The sequence below is a fragment of the Beta vulgaris genome, chromosome 4 (genome assembly GCF_026745355.1).
Source record: "Beta vulgaris subsp. vulgaris cultivar EL10 chromosome 4, EL10.2, whole genome shotgun sequence".
Taxonomy (NCBI): domain Eukaryota; kingdom Viridiplantae; phylum Streptophyta; class Magnoliopsida; order Caryophyllales; family Amaranthaceae; genus Beta; species Beta vulgaris.
The window spans coordinates 19,739,865-19,753,910 of NC_079205.1; the positions used below are offsets into that span (position 1 = coordinate 19,739,865).

At 36.3% G+C, this 14,046-nt stretch overlaps 1 long non-coding RNA gene across 1 annotated transcript; it reads left to right on the plus strand.

Annotated features, from left to right (window-relative positions):
• Positions 1–10,580: 10,580 nt before the first annotated feature.
• On the plus strand, positions 10,581–13,512 carry LOC104907515 (uncharacterized). The gene is made up of 3 exons (XR_008968849.1): positions 10,581–10,759; positions 11,224–11,311; positions 13,315–13,512. It is a non-coding gene; the product is annotated as an uncharacterized LOC104907515 (long non-coding RNA).
• The last annotated feature ends 534 nt before the right edge of the window (positions 13,513–14,046 follow it).

Here is a 14,046-nt window from a genome sequence, read left to right on the forward strand (position 1 = left end):
TAAGTAAGAGCTTTGTTTCTAAGAAATTCATTTTAAGTAATTACACGTCTGAAAATTTATGTTTGTCACGAAAGGCCAATAAAAACCAAAGCTCCAAGATACCACTTTGTAACACCCCGACAGTCCTCTGCTTACCAAAGAGCCTTTTTAATATAAAACTTAGAGAATTATCAAAGTATCAGCTTATTCAAAATTTTACAGCGGAAATAATAAATAACTTTAAAAACATAATAACTTAATCAACCAAACTAAAAGTCAAACAAACATAAAGGAAAACACTCACACCATAACTAAAAGTCAACTCAAAAGTATTACGCTAACACAAGCTCTCCACAAATCCCAAACACATGATGCATCATCCTCAAACTTGGAGTGGACGATTCAATATTGATTATGAGAGACTGCTCATTAAATGAGTCATCACAGGATCAATAGGGCACAACCATGATCGACATACACACAAAAGCACGTAATCAGCAAAGCTAAGTACTACATAATAAACAAATATAAAACCTAACATGATACAAATAAAAATTAAAGCAAAGTTAAATAATAATATAATATAATAGACTAACTTTTATTGATCTTGACTCCACTACCAAAAGCTAATTAACTTTAGATTGAATAATCAATGAAAAGAGTTATCCGAACCAAACCAATCTTCAATTTAGAAGACGAAGTACATGCGCGACTTCGTACTCCCATGACCAATGATTTCGAGGTACTAATTAAATAAAATAGGACATGATGATCAGTCTGGTCCCAAGAAAATTCATGGGCTACCACCATGTACTCCAACTCATACTAGTCCAACACATCAGATCTGCACAAGCCTAAGCTTATTGCTATTCACTTTCCACTTTAAGTGATTAATAAACTATTTATACTTGTTATGACTCACAAAGTAAGACAATCAAAAATAATCATAAAGGATACATGAACTTTCATTTTTATCTTAGGATTAGATAAGAGATCAACAACTTACCCATTCAATAATAATGCATTATTAGTTCCATAACCATTACTTATTTGATGATCTAAGTCAACAATCAACCAACCTTTCATAGGTGAATAACCAACTTACCAAATAAGGCCATCTGTCCTCATAAAGTAAATAAGATAATCCAAAGGGAACAACATGATCCAATAACAACATAATTATTAATTCCTCATGTGAATCTATAAAATAAATTCCCAATCCCATATGATTAAATCAATTATCCATACAAACATAATATAACCAACATAGACAACATGCTTCATATAATTAACGACATAAAACTTGTAATTCCACTTGAATATAAATCACATATGAACTATAAATAGTTCCCTATATATGATACATCTTCAATCCTAATTTTAGGGAATGATACTAGTCTACCAACACATAGGTATGTACGTAACTTGTGTAGACAATGTGTGACGCCACTATAATAACCTCATAAATTACCTAAAGAGAATTCTCCGCCTACCAAATATCAATACAACCACTAATCCATACTCAAATAAAATTCAGAAAATATAAAATATTTTAAACCCTATTTTAAAGTGTTTAAAATCCTTTTTAGTCATTAAAAATTCAACTATTAATGTCTCCTAGTATAGTATACCATACTAGTCATTAAAAATTCCTCAAGAAATCATACTTTGATAATTAAAACTCCATCATACGCATAGTAATAAAATTTCAGCAACTTAAAATATGTTTGAAACCCTTTGAAACATGCTTAAACATAAGCATAAAATAAGAGTATTCAATTTTCATAAACAATAATTCAGTTTTACAATTTGCAACACATAAAAGCCTAAAAATCCGTAATTTAATTACTTTATTATGCAAATTATATAATCCTCTGCTTACCTTAGTTTATACATAATTAATAAATCTTAAATTTAATTACTTTATTATGCAAATCATATAATCTGAGATTTTTATTTAAATCATCAAAACTACAAACTTTAATCATGAAAATATTAAATCAATCATTAAAACATAAACTTAACATTAAGTAAAATAAAGGAGGAAGAAAATAAACCAAAGACATGAAGGAGGGGAAGCATGAACGAGATAGGGAGGCGGCTGGCCTGCCAGCGGGGGCGCGCGCTGCTGCTAGCCGGCGATCTGTCGGTGCTAGCAGCCGGTGTGGCTGGCCGAGAGAAGAGAAGAAAAAGAGAAAGAATCTTGGGGGTGGAGAGAGAAGAAAAGAGAAAAGAGAAAATTTAGGGTCAGTGATCAATGTGTGAGAATTTTTGGTTTTGTTGAGTTTATATAGGTACTCCTTGTGGGCTTAGGGAAATGTGTTTGGCCTTTTAATAATCATTTAATGATTAGGTCCTTGAGTTGAGTTGTGTTTCTCTAACCCTTTTTAAACTCTTTTACACTACAAGTCAAAAGAATAATTAAACTATTAAATAATCTTTCAAAGTATGACTAAATAAAATATTTGATTATTTGAAATCATTAAATAATCCCTTTGATGTTCAAATTGTCAACACTCTAAGAAATTAATTATTTAAATTCTAAAATATATATAAATATACATTAAAATATATTTATAAAATTATGGGGGATTAAATATGAATAATGAACTTTCTTGGATAATTATTTAGGTGTTCTATAATTGAATCCAGAGTCTCCAAGAACACCTCTAGGGAGGTTATTGACAACTCTTCTAAATAATTAACTAAATGGAAAGATGACTCCCTTTCTCAAGTTGGGCGCTCTACGCTAATTTAATCTGATTTGGCTACAAAGGCAAGCTTTCAAATGCAATATTTACGCTCCCTTCTGTTATCCTTCAAGATTTGGATAAATTTAATCGAATTTTTTTCTGTAATAAAGACCATTATAGTGGCGTGCCTAATCTTATTGGTTGGGATGCTATCTGTCAACAAAATGGTTTGGTGTGTTGGGTTTATGAAGGGGTAAGATTACTAATATTACTTTTCATATGAAACTCATTTGGAAAATCCTTTCTACTCCGAGTAATATTTTGGTGGATCTTAATTATTAGTAAAAAAAATATTTGAAAAATGATTCTTTGTGATCTTATTGAGCAGGTTATGACACTTCTTGGCAATGGCGCAACCTTTCAAAAACTTCGTCCTATTTTTATAAAAGGTCTTAGAATGGAAATTTGGAGATGGTTCCAATATTTCCTTTTGAAATGATAATTGGGTCTATTCGGTGCCTCTAGATTCTATCATTTTCGGCCCTCTTTTTTTTTTATTCTTTACTAGTTAGTGATTGTTTAACTCCTGATAAAAGTTGGAATTGTGAATTCTTGAATGAATTTCTCCTTAATTCTATCTCTCCAAATATCAAGAGTGTGTTTATTCCATCTAATTCAATTCCGAATAAATTAGATTGGGGAGTAAACCCCCATGTTAATTATTTAGTCAACTCTGGTGTTAAGTTATTATAGAATTTGAATAATTTAGGGTTAAAAAGGAATGGTTTTAATTGGATTTAGAAACCTAATGTCCCTCCTAATATTAGATTTTTTTTCTCCAGAAGATTTGTGTGGATGGTTTGCCATCTAAAGCTCATGTTGAAAGGAGTCGTCTGTTTATGCCCGAAGATTGCGTTCTTTGTGGTTTTGATTTTGAAGATGCCCATCATATCCTTTTTTATTGCCCTTTTTCAAATGATGTGGCTTTTTCAAAATTATGAAGGTAATAATATTGTGATTATGGGTGCTAAGTCCCTCCACCAGAATGAAACTATTTTCTCAGCTGAAGCCTAGGGTATGCGCTAAGGGGTTCGTGTCATTAACTCTCTTCGTAAGAGTTGGAAAATTTCCTGGGAAATTTATTCCTTGGTATGTGACGCATATGAAGATTTGTTGCAGTATGGGAATGTATCTATTTCTCACTGTTTCCGGGAAGCGAACCAGACTGCGAATTTTCTGGCTCAAAATGGGCATGGGTGTTGGACTCTTCATTGCTGGTTTGATCTTCCTGATATCCCTTTTCTCTTTATCATCCGCAATAATGTTTTAGGTTAGTCATATTCCAGGAACTAGCCTAGGTTTCTTTTCTTATAAAAAAAAAAAACACAATTAGACATGTTTGAAGTGAATTTTGTCAAGAGTGATCCTAGAGCAATGCCACTCACTTTTTTGGATCATGAAAACATATAATGAGTGGTGATCTATAAAATACATGGTATTGAACTCATGATTTTTTTTCCTTTTTTAGGTAACTTATTTTTTATCATTCCATGACAAATTGCGAATTGGGTCATTACATGATCGAAGTCATGGAACAAGTCATGAAATGGGCCCACATGCATAATATATAATTTTAAATTTGTAATTGAAATATCTTAAAAACTAAAAATTATAATAATTTTTTTACCAACAATCATAATTTTTTTTAGATTTATAAATAGACATTCATTTTGCTATGTTTTAGCACATTTCTAAAATTATGTATTTTCTCTTTAAATTATATACACTTGACTTTTTATTTTAAGAGGATGCTACCTATTATAGTCACGAATGTTGTTACGTAGTGCTGAACTTGTAAAATACTACTATCCCCAACAAGAGGTTATTCAATAGGAGACTTGTGCAACAATACCCGGACTCAAATAACCAGAACCTGAGCTCTGCTTCCAAACCTGCAAAAAGGGACCCACCCTGGAGGTTGGGGTGGTGTTTTCCCCTCTGAAGATTAAGTCAGGTACCAGGAGTAGAAAAGGAAACTTTGAGAGAGAGAAAGTAAAGAGAGAGAGAATTATGACAGAGTAACAGTACACTGCTCTGAAAAAATGTACCTTTCTCCTGATTTCAAGGACTATTTATAGTGTCTGAAATAATTATTGTACCCTAAGGTCACCCTAATTTTGGGGCACCTAATTGGTTGAGCAATGTAATCATGACATGTGGCAAGCATTTATTAGAGAGTACACATCATCCAAATTTATGCTAATGTCGTTTTTAGACTCTAGGACTAAGTACAAATTAGGCCACAAAGACGGGCTTGTACTTATCCCAATCTGGGAATTGTACTTTAGACATCTGCCTTTTGGACCCTAGACGTGCACACTTCTGATGGATCCACGTGTCCAGTTGAGAGCCATTGATCTTTAGGCTACAACATTTGCCCTTAAATGAGGTTTCTTACCGTTTAGGCGCCAAGACGGTTAGAATTCTCTTTTACCTTAAGAAAATTGCTCTTCCCTTTTGAAAAATGAAGAGGGCGCCAATTTGCCGGTCTCAACGGGTCAACCCTCGAGGGTTTTTTGAATGCAATGGTCGTTTTTACCGGAAGGGGGGTCATTTTTACCTCCCTATAAATATGAGCTTTTATCCTTTCTGAGTTCATTTCACACCTTGAGAGAATTTTTTCTGGAGAGAGACTATGCCCAACTTTTTACTGAACTTCTAGAGAGAGAAAGAGCATCCGTCCTAGATTTCGAAAACCTTCTACATCCGTCCGAGTAATCTTAACATGTATCCCTTTCCTTCTCTTTGTTCTCAATTTTTGCTTTTCTTTTCATTCTTTTAGAAAAATGGATTCATCTTCTTCATCAAACAATCCCGACCGCTTAAGAGTTGGCCTTAACCCTAGAGCAGATAGCCTTCCATCTTCAACACATTCTAGAGTTGGGCCTATTCTGGTCGGACATGCATTTTATTTTTGTGGACATGGACGACAAAGTCAGACGACCTAGTCTTTACTTGTGTTGGCGCGCGTCAAGCAAATCGCTCGTCTAAGACATGGGGTAAACCTCCCGCCTCTAGCTCGGAAATGGAGGCATCAACCAGCCGGATCCCTGAAGAAGGGGAGCGTGAAGTACAGAGCGCTCGGTGAGCACTAGAAACTCCTTCTCCTAGGAGCGTCCATGACAAAAGAACTAATGAGGGGACTTCTGAGGCCAGTCCGTCCGGACAAGATATGGAGACGGATGAGATCAATGAGGTAGAAGTCGCATCGGGTCCGTCCAACAACTCGGACGATCCTTTTACTACTTATTCCGAAATAAGACGCCAACTAGGTCCCTTATCTTACCCTAGATTTATTTTAGCCAACAACAGTTGCTTAGGACGAGTACGCACAGACCTTAGGCACTTCTCCTCGGCAATTCCTATGCCAGGGTATTCTTTGGTACTGCCGGGTAGGGAGGATACCATTGTTAGCATTCCATCCGGCCATTTTTCCGTTTATGGGTTGGCTCTAGACGTAGTGTTGAGATTTGCCCTTCACCCGTTCATTAGTCGCCTTCTTCACCATTATAACATCGGCTATAATCAGCTAGCCCCAAATTCATGGCCAAACATACTGGCCTTCTTGGCCAATTGCAAATTAAAGGGTGTTACCCCCTCCTTGGCCGCCTTCACCCAGATACATTATGTATTTAAGTTCCCAAGATGGTAGAGGGAGGTTGGTTTAGCGTTTGCATCCGTCATGACTTCTTGACGTCATGGGACAAACTTCTAAAATGCATGCTTGGAAGGCAAAGTTCATATTCGTCTAAGCCCCCAAGGAGGCAATGGCTAGAAGATGCCGCTATTTTAGCCGAACTCGGACCAATAGTGCACGCACAACTTCCTATCTAGAGCTGGAGGACGATTCGGCCGAGGAATTGGTAGAATACTTCAAGATATCAGAGTATTTTGCCCCAAAAAAATTATCCTTTAGGGATCCGTTCAACTGGATCCCTTTCAAGGAAATGTTCTATGATGACAATTTTCTGGTCGCCGCTGGCTTGCGACTGGCCGAAGATAAAGGTATACTTTTATTCCTTAAGTAAAAATGCTTCGTCCGGGCAATTTGCTTTGTTAATGTTATGTTTCTCTTTTTCAGCCCTTGCTAAAGCCCTCCTGAAAAGATCTTAGACGAGAGACATCCATATGTCTAAGTTCACAAGCTCTTTGTGGAAAGAGTACAACAAATCCGGCTCCGAAAAAAGGACATATACTTTAGTAATTTTTATTTTTTTAGGGCGGCCTGGTTAGCCGTCAAGCCTCCTCCAATCTGGAGGTTCTCCAATCACAGACGAGCCATCTACCTGAGGGGAAGACGGCCATTAGCCTTCTGGCCGGCTATCCTTCTTGTTTAACTACCGTCTAGAGACTGAAATATTTGTTCAGTCCCTGACGTGTCTCGCGGGCGACCAGTCAGCTTTTGGACGATATCCTCTTTCTTACTACCTTCGTCTGTGGAACCAAGGATAATATTGGTCTCTAGACGAGCATCCAGTTCTGACGAAGGGTGACCACCTGTCTTGGCCACTCTTGCTAACTCCTTCCGTGGATAAGCCTCGTCCAAGAACTGAGTTTTATCAGTTGTTGGACGATCCTCTTCCTTTTGGGGTTTGACTCTTAACTTGTATCTTTTTTCTTTCAGAAAATGCCCCAACGTCCAAGGCGGTTGGCAGAAAAAGTGGATGTCAAGAAGAGGCCAGCTATTATAGAGGACGCTCCTCCGCCCAAGAAATCCAAAGGCTCACGGCCAAAAAGAAGAAAACCAACCGTTCATCCTTGCCGAAGGTTGAACTGCCTCCTAAGGGAGAGCAAACGGCCAAGGTTCCCTTTATTGGGTAAGTTGGCTTGACACCTTCAACAAAGGCCAGACAACCCGACGCGGTTGTCCTTCTGAAAGGTACTGAAAAGATTGAAGAACAGATCACCCAGCAGGACGGTGGCTAAGGACGACTCGGCATTTTCTGGGCCTGTAGCAAGGTTGGTATCTCAAATTCCCCCTGCATATAGATTTGGTTCACAGTCTTCTGGTGAGTCCTACTACTCCAACATAGTTAAGACTATGTGTGTTGGTGGGCGTCCAATGAGTCCATCCAACAGATTTGTAGTAGTCATACCCGTCAGAAACACTGACGATTCTACCATTTCAGATAAAGGCAAAGGAGCAGCTGAAGAAGTTCCTCCAGCTTCCCCCTTACTTTCGGACACGAATTCCTCGGCCGCTTTTGCTAGGATGTCCTCGGCCAAGCGTGAGAAGCTCAAATAGGAGCTCTTCAAGTGCTTCCCTGAGCCTGATATCAAAGGCCTAAGAGGTGCTTCTTCTGGACATGTTGGCTACATGTCCCAGCTTGCTGCTGAGGTATGCAGAATGTTCCCTTGTTGTTCATTTTTAATACTTGTCAAATGACTTGTTGTTTTATGGTCCCCCTTGACTAATTGATTCTATGTTTTCTTCTCCCCAGCTCTTTGTTCGCAACATACTGACGGAGGATTGGGCGAGATTGCTCAGAAACGAAAATAAGCAACTCGTCCGGGATGCCATAACAGCCGGGGACAAGGCTATGCACGACATAGTGAAGTAGGAAATCCTGCATCGTTAGTCAAGGGAGGCTTGGGAGTTGCGATCGGTAGAGATGGAGACGTCCATCAAGAATCATCTCGTCAAAATCAACCAGCTATTCGTCGTGATAGACGCGCTGGAATTAGCCTTGAATGATGAGAGAAACACTGCTCTTTTGCCCGTTGTTCAACTTAAAAAATGAATTGCCTTTTAAGCCTTCAATTCTACTAAAGAGGCCCTGAATGAGGTTATTGATACCTCTAAGTCTTGCCCTGTGAAGGTTCTCGAAATGTTGTCCGAAGCTGACGACATTCCGCACTACGAACGTTGTCTAGGATTCCAAGAAAGCCTTGAGCCTCCACTTTTTCAAGAGTTTTCTGATGATAAAAAAGAGGAGGAGGCGGCTGACCCAAAGACTCACGCTGGTGACACCAACCTCCCAACTGAATAGAACTCAGAGCCTTACATCCTCTTGTTGTTGTATCTTGGCTGGACGCTTTTTCGTACTTAGTTGTTTTTCCCTCTCCTGTTTTTTTTTATATAAATTATTAGGCTGTAATCCTTTTGGAATTTATATCAGAATTACTTTTCCAACATTGTCTCTGTTTACAATTTTCCTTTTGTTAACTAAGTATTACCATGCCTTGCCTAGTTCTAAATACCAGTTCTGAATAAACATGGACGAATTAAATCCACAATTTAATTAAACATCCAAGAGCCAAAGTTACTCGTCCTTGATTAAAGAAACGATGATTCAATTAAAATAGAATTTTGGAAGTTATTATCTATTTCTGGACGGTCCCTTTTTCTAAATTTGCACAAGTGTTAGTGTTGTTCGTCTGAGAATAGAGAACAAAACAAGATGATCAAGCTGTCTACGATCTAGAGTAAACTGCCACTTATACTGGACGGTTTGATTTCATTTGAGTCACTATGTCTCAGCTCTCGCCCCCCCCCCCTTCTTGGACGAAGTGAATTCGATGAATCCTCTTTATTCCCAAAAGGAGAACGACCATGCCTAATAGTGACTTTTTTTTTTGCAGAATGAAGCATACAGGATACCAGTAAACCGTCCTTCTTTTTATTGTAATAACTTATTCCTTTACTATGGTGGTTATTACTTGGATGGACTTTTGATGGAAAGTAAGATCCCTTTACTAAGGTTTCTTAATTCCGGCCGTCTTCTCTTAGGAGATTGATGTTGTATGGTGGACGTTTATATTTCTTTACTTTGTTCCTTAATTATTTATTTTTAGACCACTGTTTTGGCTGGTGGTATGATGCCCTTAATTAAATGGTAATAAATAACAAGTAAAGAGACAGACATAGAGCGAAAGTAGAATTATATTACATGGATTTTGCTTGGCCGAGAGCCAAGGTACATGTATACATATATTATTTTTCATTCATTTGTCGTGGCACTTTTGTTAGAAAGCAACTAGCTTCCACTTAACTACATTAGAAATTGTATTTTTTCAAAGTATCTGAGTTCCAAGTACGGGGGATTGGACGACCATCCATGACTTCAAGACGGAAGGTGCCACTTTGTACTTCCTGGACGATTCTATAATGTCCTTCCCAATTTGGCTTGAGCTTGCCAAGCTCTTTGGCTCTGCCGACTGCTTCCATTTTCCTTAGGACAAGGTTCCCCACTTTTAGTTGTCGTTTGGCAACTCTTTTGTTAAACTCTCGAGTCATTAAGAGCTTATATAACCGCATCCTTAATTGAGCATTGCCTCTGACGTCTGGAACCTAGTCCAAGGCCGTGTACAGAGCAGCCCAATTGGCCACCTCTGAGTATAACATGATTCTTAGAGTGGGATTGTAATAGCTTGGTTTTCAAGAAGCTTCTATTAAGGAATGAACAAAATTATTTGTTTAAATAGTCTTTTATAATTTCCATTTTGGTGTTGTTAATTTGATCTTTGTATGAGAGTTATGATTGGAAGCAAAATCAGATTTTTAAACCTTATGCATTAAAATCACAAAATTGCCCTAAAAAAAAGGGGGGGAGAAGAACAAAAACCCATTTCCTGTTTCTTCATTTCTCTCGTGGCTTCTCTAAGTTTCTAGAGAAATCTTTATTCTCTAATGTTTTTCTAAATTCTCCTAAACTAGATTACCTACAAAAGATTAAGAGCAATTGAAACCCCCAAAAACCTATTTTCCTTCTCTCTTATTTCTACTTCTTTGTTTTTTGTCAATCTGTTTCTGCAATTTTCTCTAACATTCAATCCAAATTTGCTCCTTGTTTCTTCATCAAAGTTGTAGATCTCTTCGAGTTATTGAATTCAGGCACAAAAATCGTCCAATTCAGAGTTCGGAGCTATGAGTTATGCTCCTTACAAGTTTCGTGTTGCTGCTGAACTTTTTGACGCGTTGCTGTTGTGTGTTCTTTCGTGCTACGGTGCTGCTGCGTGTGTGTGTGATTCATGCATAGTTGTTGTTGGTGCTTGCAACCATCATCTCCTTCATCTCTTTTATGGGGGTATAAGTATAAGCTTTCTTCCTCCTCTTTTCAATTCCAAGAATTCAAATCCCTCTTGAAATGGGTTCTATTTCAATTTTATGATTTCACAAATAAATTGAGTTCTTAATCTTGCTTTTGATATACAAAAAAAATCAGTTTGTGGTATAGTTAGTTAAACTTAAAGATTGAATATTTCCTTTTATTTAATGGATTGGAGCTTATAGTATGAATTGATCCTTCTGAATTAAGATTATAAAATCTGATTTATATAAATTATGTTGTTTGATTATATTCTCTATATATTAGAATGGGAAATTAGAATTATCATGTGAGATAGAAAAAAATGTGAATTGGAAAGTGAAATAGTTTGTATTTAAGAGTTATAGTTAGTTCATAAAAGATTCAGAAGGTATGAGCAAGTAATTTCATTTATCTGAATCATAGTAGAGATGAATGTTAATTATTGTTATTATTGTTGTGAGGTGATTATTGGAGATTGAGTATGAATAAGGAGATATTGGACTCTCGAAGATTTTTATGGAGTCGAGTGCTATTTAAAGATGCGTAGAGGTACACATTGTCCATCCACTTTTGATTGGAAATTGGTATTTTTGTATGATCATGAGAGTTCTCTGAAAAACATTGATTTTCAGCGTTAATTTATAATGTTCTTTCCGGAAGCTTTGAGCTACAATGATTGAGATGTTTCATAAGCTTATGTTATTATAAATTGGAGTATTTGATAAGCAATTAGTGTATTGTTCAAAGCTGATGTTATTATATTAAATAAGTTTATGATTTTGAACGATCTGATCTAAACTTACACTATCTAAGTACTACCATTCGTTGTACTAAACTTAATTATCTAAGCATCTATTAAATGGGATGTTGGATGATTGTATAATAGGTTTTTATTTTGCAAATTATGATTGTATATAAATGAGTTCATAAGTGGGAGTGTTCAGACATGAATATCAAGTATAATCGTTATATCCACTAACAAGTTATGAATTTATATGTGATAATGTAAATTTAGATAGATGCTTGTGATGTGAATCATTATGACTATAATATGAGTCTTAAAAGGAAGGAGTTTCCGATATAAATTGTGAAGGTTTTATCTTTCGGTTTCTCTAAGTTCATAAACTAATTATTGTGTTATATGTTTGTGAGGAAAAGAAATCCAGATTATGATTAAATTATATTCTTTAAAAGCACCTTTAGGTATTCTTGGAAGAAACTACTTTGGTTTACACTGGGAATTTACGGTACTATTGGAGCCAGCAATAAATCATTTGGGATATTAGATTTAATATGAAATTGTAAAGTTATAAGTAAGTTTTCCGAATGTGTTTTGGAAGGAAGGAATTTCAGACTAGAAGATATATCACATTATTTAGAGGAGTCTTTGGAGAATTCTGAATCCTTGAAATGGATTTTGTAAGATAGAAAATATATGTTGGAGATGATTGTGAGTTTGATGGATTGCTAAATAGGATTAAATGGAAAGGTTATTCTGCATGAAGAACATTTGTCTTTTAGATATAAAGTTTATATAGAATAAAAGCTTTAATTTGGAGATATGATCTTTTGGTAAGAAATGTTTGTTTTGGAGAATCCTTTATGGAAATGATTTAAAGTCGGTATTGAAAGAGATTTAGCCAAAGATATTTTATAAAGGTTGATTTATACCAAGTTACTACAAATTCGATTATATTATGCAAGCAATTTAATTTGGGTATATTTAATACCCGAAAGTGATTCTGTTATGAGAATTTGAGATTTATGAATCTGAATTTTCGAAAATATGAATTTATGATTCTGTTTTTATGATGGGAAGAAGCTGCTTAAGCAGTGACGAACAACATTTGTGCAGCAGGTTTGCTCATTATGTGTTTGGAGCGGGTATTGCTCCGTTATGTGGGGTCATGACCTAAAAGTCTTGCAAGCAGTACAAAATGGAAGAGGGAGACGTCCCTTGTAAAAAGCTTAGAGAATTCGCCTGTAAGGCAACTCTATTCGTTTTCTCTTCCCCAGTATGATATTGAAAGAAAAATAAAATATGTATTTGAGTATTTGAATGATTTCGTGGAAAGATATTTCAAAGTTTAATTTCTGAAATAATGTTTTACTCACCCAAGTTATAGAGTTCATGCGCCGATTTTGGAAATGATTACCAAGGAACTTGTTAGGAATTTATGTAGGAGTTAATTATGATATGCATATGGATTCAAGGTTTTTGGATCATATGGATTAAATGTTTTTGTGTATGATCAACAGAAGTGGGATAGATTTATTGACGTAAAGTATGTTAGAGTTGACTTCGAAAGATCGTATTAGTTCTATGGAAGTAGCATTACAAACTGTGTTCAAATATTTGTTATATGCTTCTTTATTTATGACTTCGATGTATCTTGATTGCAAATGTCTTGTAAATCTTGATTACAATTGTTTCATAAGATAAATTTAAATCTGTAGATACGTTTTTAAGCCACTGAAAAGATGTTCTGGTTGGACAGTGTGTACTCAGTTTTTTCTGATTTTGTTCTTGGAACCTGTCCTGGTGGAGGCAGAGTTCATTGTTAGTGATCTTGCAGGTTCGTGTGTGGAAAGCTCGGAATGGAGTAAAAGGAAGAATTTAGGTATCAAGGTTATAATTAGATGTAATGGTTCAGAGGTTGTATTTAGGGTTATATAACCTTATTTGTGAATAAATTATTATATTGCTTTAGAAGTCGAGCAAGGTATTATGTAATATGTTATTTGGTTAATGAGGATGATTTGTTGTGGGCCCTGACCCACAGGTCCAGGATCGTTCTATAGGTTATGTTTCTGCTGCAAGTGAATATAATTCAAGGTTATTAAGCGTTAATTGTAATTAGCGTATCTCAAGTGTGTTTAGCTAGCAGGTCGGAAGTGCGGGCTGTTACAGCGATCTTCTATCTTAATGGGCAAGACTGCTTCTAAACCGTAGACAAGCATGAATGGGGTCTGCCTAGTTGAGTTCTTGGTCGTAGTTCTGATATATATACCATAGAACCAACTGCAACTCTTTTATCCATAATCCTTTCGCATTGTCTAGCTTATTTTTTATGCCGCTTGAGAGGATCTTGTTGAATGCCTCCACTTGCCCATTTGTGCGAGGATGGGAAACAGCCGCGAAGTAAGCCTTGATTTCTCACTCGGCCAGCCAGTCTTTGAGATTAGGCGTCTCAAATTGAGGCCCATTGTCAAAGACAATAGACTGGGGTATGCCAAATCTTGTTATGATGTTCTTCTAAATAAAGCATGTTACATCATTAATG